The following is a 9,902-nucleotide window of genomic DNA, read 5'->3' as shown; positions in this document are numbered from 1 at the left end:
AGAGAGGAAAGATTGATACTTTAATAACAGAACACAAATTACACAAGAGCTATGCTTAGCCTATCAAGCTCCAAGTGAGTTTAGCTCACAACTCCAAAATGGCTTTTAGGCCATAAATCTCCGGAAAATTTGTTCAAAAGGACTACTTAAGTAGTTAAGTGGTCACTTTTGTTCAGAAGACCTATTAAGCAAAAAGTTGTTTAAAAGGACCAAAAGTCGGTTTGGGTTAGTGAGAGGGACCAAAGTCCATTTTTGGCAAGTCAACGCCGGACTCTAGCGTTGACCGTCACGTGCCAGGCACGTGACTCATTAAGTTGAGTAAAAAAAAAATTCATTTTTTTTCTTTCTTTCCACGAATTCTCCCAAATTTCCCCTTTATTCCCAAATTTTTTCTCCCTTTCTTCTTCTTTCTCTCTCCTTGAAGCATAAACCCTAGATTGAATGCAACCTCCAATTGCGCCCTTTTTCTCCTAACAAATTCATCCATAGTGCAATTGATGACATTTCGCACAAGGTAAGCATTGTGAATTTGTTTTGATTTTGTCGAATTTAGGGAATTTTGGTTGACATTCTTCATTTTTGTATTTTGTGAAAACTGGATTTGTACCGAAATGAATCCAGCAGTCATGAAGAGAACTAAGTGAAATTGTGGGATTCCATTGTGCAAAGGACATCTTAGACCCATGACAACCAAGGAAGACAATTTAGAAGTTGTGAAAATTGTGCGCTTTTTTTTTGCCTTTGCCTTGTGCTTTCCCTTAGTTTCCTTCACCATTGATAAGGTCAAAAAAAAAAAAAAAAAAAAACAAAAATGGTGAGGAAGCACTCCAAATAAAGTAAAGAAAATGATAAGAGAGAGAGCAAAAGAAAGACTTTACCTTTAATACCCTATTAAATCGCTGCTCTGTATCTCACTAACAATGGCAGACCACATTAAATGCCATGAATGAACAGTGATTTTAGGAGAGAGAAAGAAGAAGAAAGGGGAAATTTGGGGGTAATTAATGCCACTCGTAATGGGGAAATCGTGGGGAAAAAAGAGAGAAAAAAAATTGGGTCAACTTAAAGAGTCACGTGCTTGGCACATGACGGTCAACGCCGAACTTCGGTGTTGACTTGCCTGAAAAATAGCCTTGGTCCCCCTCACCAACCCAAACTGTGTTATGTGGTCCTTTTAAACAACTTTTTGCTTAATAAGTCCTTCTGGATAAAAGAGACCACTTAAGTGGTCCTTTTGAACAAATTTTCCTAAATCTCCAAAAGGTTCTCACCAAAGTTCTGCCTAGTTTCTCAATTTCTCTCTTCCCTTTTTTATACTTACATTCTCCTCCCTAGGATGATTCTAGACTGATTTTTTTGTCTCATGTGCACAGGTGGAATCTTAGTGCATTGCCTATTTACCCTTCTTATGTACTACATTTGATCACTGTTAACAAACTAAACTACCCGTGATACCCTTCCTTAAGACAGTTCATTACAATATTCTGTTGCCTCTCTTCTTGCAATTTGCAAAAACTCTTTCTGACTTTTTCACACACATCAATACATGATAAACACCAATAAAATGAAAAGGAGTGAAAGAATATTTCAATAAAATCATCTCTGAAGGGAACTAGAGAAACAAACCATGTCCCAAAGTTCGTCAGAAAATATAAAGTATAATCTCCATAAGAATTCAAAAAGAAGCCTATATCCTAGAGTGTGTAAGAACTCACCTGTAAAATCAATGGCCAACATAAAATTCAACTCACATCCACCAGCTAGGTAATCAAGGAAAGTGTATTGGACACTCTCTGAGAACTTGTCCACAAAGAGTTGACTTTTCAAGACCTGGGCCAACACTGCCAAACTCATCATACAAAATAGAGGGTTGCCAATGTAAACCTATAGTTACAATTAAGTCATTATGTTAAAACCTTATTGTTATAGTCATGTCCAGTTGGAGCGGGTAGATATAGATTTGCACCACTCTGACTCATATGAATTTTTTCCAAATCAACTAGTGATTTATCAATTTTCCTGAATAATATATGGAGATAAAGTCAGCAAAATAACTTTAACATATTGACTGATTATAAAGGATATGATGTCTCATTACCCAATCAATCATGCTTCCCATTGCTGTTAAAGTTAAAGCACTCGATAGTTAAAGGACTGTCCTGCATCACAAAAGATGAGCAGTATCACTCAAGAGGCCAAGAATTGTTTGAATTTATAGCTTGATCTGCAGTATAATAATAAATTGACATGTTTCTGATAAAGCTTGCAGCATCACAGATTCGGGAAAATAAAATTAACAAATTAATAGAATAATAGAATAATGACTGAGATCAATATTTTCATGCAAACAAGTATTCAAATAGGTTCTTCATACCTTACTTCCAACTTGCTGAATATTTAAGGACACAGGATTCCAAGCTGGATCCAAATTATCCTTGGCAACTTCCGTTTTGCAAATTGGAATAGGTATACCACCCTCTGCAATTTTAGATATCACTAAGAAGGGATCCTGCAAAATAAATTTGGACAATGCATGCTTAAAAAGAATATTGTACAGCGCAGGATCGACAGTAAAAATTTGTAAATAACTAATCCCATACACTTTTAGAGAAGAGATCCTTATTTTCCAAATCTGAACACCTTAGTAGCATTTCAGTTGTGATCTTAGAGTTCATAGATTCTTCAGCATGAACTGTAAGCTTCCCATAGCTTCCTGAATGGGCTGCTTTCAAGTTTTCTTCACGATGCGCAAGGTCTAAAGTCAATAATCCATTTGATCTGGTCACTATCTGCATTCTCATATCACAAGGATGGTAACAGAAAATTCTAGCATCAGATATGACAAGCAAGTGTACACATGCAATGATGGTTTGTTGACTTTGTTTAGAAAAAGCTCATTAGGAAAAAAAAAAAAAAAAAAAAAACCATGGAGTTTATTAATAATCAGGAAATAATATAAGATAGATAACATAAAAGATATTATGAAAACTATCATTCAGTATGTAACAAAATACATCAGTCATTATTCAGCAATATCATAATTAAATTGGATGATGATGAATTTAAGGATCTACTTAAACTTCTATCATGGGGGTTACAGATTATTTACAACCATGCAAACCCCCTCAACCACAAAAACATAAATATCTCTTAGAAGCAGGGTTAGATTTCAAAAGCAGAAATATAAGATATGACACCAAATTTTAAATTAGAAAATACTCTGTATGTGAATCCATGTCAATGGTATAGGTATACCTCAGACAACGCACATGAAGCCTCGCCTAGAAATTGCTGCTCATCCAGTTTAAGCATCTGCAGGAGCAAAAAGGTCTTGTCATGTAAAACGATGTCTTCTGCTTGAGTTTACAAAAGTAACCTTAGAAAAACTAGTATGGGTACTAACGTACTTCCTCCGTTTTTTTTTACACGCAACACTTTGACTGGAACACTATTCATATTATTCACTTTGACTGGCTATGCTGATTTATAGTTAAGAAAAAATGTAGTCATGTGAGATCATGTTGGAAAACAGAGAAAGTAACTTTTAACTATTCATGCAATATCCATCAGTACAATTGCAAAGCGTTAACAAGTTTGCATCAAAGTTCCCACTAGAAATTAAGAAGTTTCAGAATTAGCCATGAAAATGCTATCCCCAACTTCAAAGAATAGGCCATGAAATTTCCTATTGCCTTGTATATCCTTAGATATCAGGTGTTTATTCATACAGCAGAGTAAGTCCCAGTAGCAATAGAACGCAAGATAAATTAAGCTTTTAGCTACTTCTCAGTCTTTCCTCACTCATCAGTCCTCAAATATGGTAGTCTTTTGTTCCAATAATTGGAAAGAGGTCATACTCTCTCCCCATACAAAACTTTTTGCTGAAAACTTGGCCACAAATATAGGCCCCAACAATGAAATTGTTCTAGTATTCATGAGAATTAAAAAAAAGGACTATATTAAACTGAATATAACAAAGACACCTAAAGGGTTCTCATATTGTTTTTGAACAAGATTATAGGAAAATGGAAAAAAGAAAGAAACAAGATGACCAGTACAAATATTTTCATTCAATGAGAAGTCCTAATATTAATTTTCCACGTGTGTTCTAAGAAGCCTAAACAAACAAGGAGTGCCAAATTGAACATTGATTTTCGTCATTTTTTTTTAATTATATTTCTTTTGGAAAGAAAATTATTTCATCAATTTACAAGATCGAATATGAATAAAAAGAGTTTCCAGCAAACAATTCTACCAATATAAAATTGAGTATGGAGCATTATCCATTTCATAAATGTTGATGCGAAAAAATCAAAAGGCTCTAAATCTCAAATATGTATTCCCACATATAGCAAGATTTATGAAGTAAGAACCACATTCACAACTCGTATAAGGCAACATCTTAGCTTTTTTTTCTCAAGTAAATAAATACATATAGTATGCAATTTGCCTTGAAATCCTCATTTTTCAAGGACTATGCAAACCTTAATCATATTAAAAGTCCCTAAATGTAAACAAGAATTTCACAATAACAACAATCATTATAAAAAACAATAAAGAAATACATTGAAATTTTATAACTGCTGAGAAGACTAGGAGCCTTGAATGTACCTGTACATCTACGTTGTGGAATTGAGTATCAACATCAAAAACACGAAACCTACAAAACATAAATTTTTAGGCATCATAATCAGGCAAAACAAGTAAAATTTTAATATATACACCAGAAGGTCAGGAGAGAACATGGGAGCTTACACTAGTGTCTGCACAATTTCAAAATGATATGTTTACATTGACCTTTGTAATCCATGTAGGATCTAGTGAATTTGATACAACTTCTGTCCGTCCAAGTTCTTCAAGTCTAACCATTTCTTCCTCTTATATAAATTACTGCCATTGGATCACTCTACAAGCATAAATGAAACATAAGGAAAGAAAAAACCTATAAACAAATGCTTGGGCAACAAACGAGCTCCAGTCAAGATGGCCATATATGCAATATTCCCTAAGAAATGCAAATAGTAAGAAGATTTGCCAGTTAGATTAGCGAATTCCATATTTGAACAATCACTCTCTTTCTACCAATCTCAAAAGTTTTACCTGATGATTTGAGTAAGGAACATTTTTGTATGTTCTACACCCATAATATACTACCAGCACATTTAAAAAACAGATGCTTCATGCTTAAATGATGCAGCATGACCAAAACTCAGACAGTCTTTCTACCAATCAAAGTGCTTTTACTTCCTAACTTGAATTCCTTGCTGAGCATACTTGTGAATTACACCTTGATAAAAGACCAAGAACAGATTTAAAAAGCAAATGTTTCATGCTTGAGTTATGCATAATCTTTGCAATGTTGCTGATTTAACATAAGAAGGCATAAAAACATAGAGAAATTATATGTTCACAAAGTAATTATAGTTTAAATACTAATGCAAAGCATGAAGAACAATGAGACGTGTACTCTATGGAATGTAAAGAGGTAAAAATTAGAAGTCTGCAACTTTGAATGGAAACAGTTTCAATCATTTTGAACGGTTTAATACCAGCAATTAACAATGTCAGATTTAAACAAAAATTAAACAGGCTAAACTATAGCAATTGCGGATTAGCATAACACATAAGATTTAGATTATACAAACCTTTGAAAGCACATCCCGATCCCGTAAGCTTGAAGCTGACAGTGACAGCTGCAAAAATAGCACCAGAGAAAGAGATAGCAATTACTAGCAAGACCTAATCATCAGGTACCACTATGCCTAGAACCTATACTACTGCAGGAGTGCAGGATTGGTTGTAGCCATTTTTGTGTCTGAGGTTCAAACATAAATTTTGATGTTCAGCCAATGGCAGATCTAGGATTTTATGGGTGTTGGGTCACCGTCACCCATCGATCTAATAGGTTGATTTTGTGAAGGATGATTTTGTGGAGAAAGATGAATTTTGGAATAAAAGAAACTTGTTACATCACATGTTTTTTCCTTTTCATTCTAAAAATTCAGTTACAATTTCAATTAGATTAACTGAGAGTACTCATATAATGAATATAGGTTACTAATATGGACTAAATAGCTAGGATTGGCCATGGAAGATTCAGAAATTCTCGCTTAGGGGTTCGGACTCCTGGAGTTCTCTTTTTTTCCGATAATTTAAATTACAAACAATAATACAAATCAAATGAACAAACGAAAAACAAAACATAGTAAGTTAGTAATGTCTGAAAGGCTACTAGGCTAGCATATAAAATCAGTAAATAAAAATAAAATAAAATAATAAAATAAAAAACCTACCAGTCTAGTACATGATATCAGTAAAATAAAAGACATAAATAAAAGGCAACTAGTAAAAAGGCTAAATAAAAAGTTTGGTATGAGATTTGACCCCGCATTCCCATGCCAATTAGGAAAGTATTTCACTTCAACAACTTGACCACTGAACCACAAAGAGGTATATGGAACATATTGCTTTTCTTTTTTGTTTAAACCTTTTCAATTTCCTGGAAACATGACCCAGCGTGAACAACGCTGGGTCAGCCACAGTGTACAACCCTCTGTAATTCTCACAAAAGAGAATCTGAACAGAGGATGGACATCAATTGGGCCCCAGGTTAAACCCAAAACTGGTTGTGGGAGGATCATTGGGGTTTTATTTTGGGTGGGTGGGTGTTGGGGGGGGGGGGGGAGTTCTTTGGCCTAAGAAAGGTATAGCAATGCTGAACCACAGTGTAGGGCTCCCTTTGCAGACAAAAGTCGTGAGTATAATATTAATTTTGCCACAGAAACTAACATGAAAATTACACAAGTGCAATAAAAATCCAGGTAGCTCTGCTGTTTGGAGGATATAAATCAACAGAATAGTCATGTTGTATACCATAATTCCCTCTTCATTACAAGCTACTGGACTGCAATTGATATTTACATTTTACAATTAATTTTGACCATTAATATCTATTATGCACTTGTTTTATTACATACAATAAAAAAATCTTTACCATTAATTTAATAAAAGTATTTTATGCAATTTGCTAAATTAACACAAACTTTCATAGCATCTGTACACATTGCCACCTATTAAACATCCTGAAACAAATTACGAATACCTTGACAACCATTGTCTAAAGCACGATAAGTTTTAGTCAGAATAGCTGATGTCTTATGAATCTTAGATTAGAAATTCTACTTCCTCCGCCCATATTAACAGGTAAATCTACCAAACATGTGTCCCCATATAAATGATATACTACCTACATTTCTTAATGATTTAAAAATTTTCAGTATTCATCCGTTACAAAAAGTTCTTATCACTATGTTTTTGGCAAACAATTTTTACCATCTTACCCCTTAACAATATTTACACCTTATCACTCACAAAGTAGTACTTTATTTATCTTTTCTTCCACCCACCCATGGTATTAAATCTTGGCCACCTCACCATATCGCGACCACATTGTATGGGATTTGAGCTTATCACAGCAGATATATTAGGTCGCAACAGTAGCATACCACCTAGAATTGGGTCCATACCAAGTTATATCTTGGCCACCTCACCCTATTGCGACCACATTGTATGGGATGTGAGCTTATCACAGCGGATATATTAGGTCGCAACAGTAGCATACCACCTAGAATTGGGTCCATACAAAGTTATCCACCCACCACCCATTTTCTATCTCTACTTTTCCTCTCAACTTAGAATTGTATCATTTGCTTGTGTATACAAATTAATGATGGGTGGAGCATCAAATTTCCAAAAAAGGTCCAACAACAACAAAGCCTTAGTCCCAAGATGATTTAGGGTCGGCTAACATGAATCGTCATAATGAATCGTACGAGAAAAGGACAAAAAAAGGTCCGATACACAAAAAATCATTTGGAAAAGAAAAACAAGAACCCTAAAAGTCTAATTTACCTTAGATAAAATGATCTGTTATGATTGTTTACTAAGGATACCCTAAGGACTTCTTTTGGTTTGTTCACTGACATGATTTGCACACCAAGAATCAATTTTGAAAGACTAAGGTAGTTGATTGATAAATAATGCCTCTAGAAACAACATTATAAACTATTTAACTTTTGGTCTCATGACTTGTACAACATAGGATCAAATCAAATCCCCTAAGGGCTCTTTGGGGTGGGGATCCCCTTATCTTCCCCCCCCCCCCCCACTTTGCCATTGATGCAAATAAGTGGCCCTTTCTTAAATTCTTCCATCCATAAAATAGTCGTCACATGCATTAGATGATTAGATATTCAAAGTTGGATAGTATTGCCTTATGAGAGGAACCAATTCAGGAGGGTCTTTCTCCTTACCTTAAAAAGATAAAAGAAATAAAAAATGGTTTTAGGATTAAATTTGTCCTGTGCTGTAGAAAGAATATAATCAAGCAGACAATGGTTGGGATTGTGGACAAATACAGACCACTGTTGGCGCCTTGTGCATTGATAATGTCACTAGAAACTACAACAGACGTATTGAGCAGAGATGCAAACAACCTTACCACAAGTCCTACTCAGAATGTTCCACTGAAATCTACCACGAGTTCTAACATGGCTGCTATAAGAGAAAAATATATTTTTTGTCTTTTAGAGTGAGTACCGCTACCAAAAATAGGCTATAAGATTTGGTTTAATGATGACCAATTTTTCACTTACTTTGACAGTTGTACACTTGTACTCATTATCTTCCCTATCCATTCTACAACAAAAACTCAAATCGAAACCATCCCTTGGCCTCAAACTCCTCTAAATGACCGGCATTATTCCATCCAAGGTGCCTCTATAAAAAATAACCCGTTATCACTCTCATTAACTAATTGCTACTGTCCTAGCTCGTCGAGTTGGTACAAAATTGATACTCATAGACCAACAAAACAAAGGGCTATGTATCCATCATTATGCATCCAGCACCCCTTTGAGCAAACACATCCAATTTCTCTACTTTTTACAATAAAACGATTGCCCTCATTCTCCCTTTCCCTCCAAAGCATACATGAAGAGATTCCATATCGTCGCGACAAATTGCTTAATTGACTGGAATTGCACTGGCAAACGCGCTCCAAATAATGCAATACACAATCAACACTCACATTAAACAACCACCTTATACCAACCAAAGCCAAGATAGTATTACAACCTCCAACAATCACATTACAAATCAAAATTAAACTTCAATTTTAGCAATTGCTGAATACAAGAATAAGATTGCACATAGAATTCCAAAACTGGAAGAATAAATACAGCAACTAATCTTACTAATAATAGAAATAGTGTACAAATTACAGAATTCCCACATAAATAAAGCACAGTCAAACTCCAAAAACAGTCAAAGGAGAGAGAAACAAAAACAAACCTCGATCTGAGAGAATAGACCATGATAACCATGAGCCTTAAGGAAGAGACTAACGGCGTCGTTTGGACCATCGTTGTGATGCTTATACTGACCGCCGCCGCCGCCGCCAACCGCCGTTCTACCGCCGGCGTCGCCGAAGCAGCAGCCATTACCCATTATCTTTGGAGAAAAATTATTGTAGAAAAAAAATAAAAATTTGGTAAAAAAAAAATATGGAGGAAATTAGGAAGGAGACATGAAAGGACAAGGAAGATGTGTAGGCAAAGAGAGTAGAGCAATCAGAGTGGGTCCCTTTGTTAGTCTGCTCTCTGACCAACTCCTTTCTCTCTCTCCACCCTTTTTGGATTTTGGATTTTTGATTTTAGATACCAGTATAATTAAGATCTACCCTTCTTCAATCTTTAGATACGGATACTTATGGCATGTTCTGATTTACTAAATTTAGGGTCTGTTCTCTTTTGTTGAAATTCAGTTCAGTTCACTTTAGCTCTTAATTTACGTCTAATAATATTGCTAATGATATAAAGCCAAAATTTCATTCTTTTAAGCTC

At 35.0% G+C, this 9,902-nt stretch overlaps 1 pseudogene; it reads right to left on the bottom strand.

The window, feature by feature from the left end:
* Positions 1-2,102: 2,102 nt before the first annotated feature.
* On the bottom strand, positions 2,103-9,741 carry LOC110686815 (annotated as a pseudogene).
* Between the last annotated feature and the right edge of the window lie 161 nt (positions 9,742-9,902).

The sequence above is a fragment of the Chenopodium quinoa genome, unplaced genomic scaffold (genome assembly GCF_001683475.1).
Source record: "Chenopodium quinoa cultivar QQ74 unplaced genomic scaffold, ASM168347v1, whole genome shotgun sequence".
Classification (NCBI taxonomy): Eukaryota; Viridiplantae; Streptophyta; class Magnoliopsida; order Caryophyllales; family Amaranthaceae; genus Chenopodium; species Chenopodium quinoa.
The sequence above is the reverse complement of the archived record's forward strand: the minus strand, read 5'-3'. Positions and strand labels throughout refer to the sequence as shown.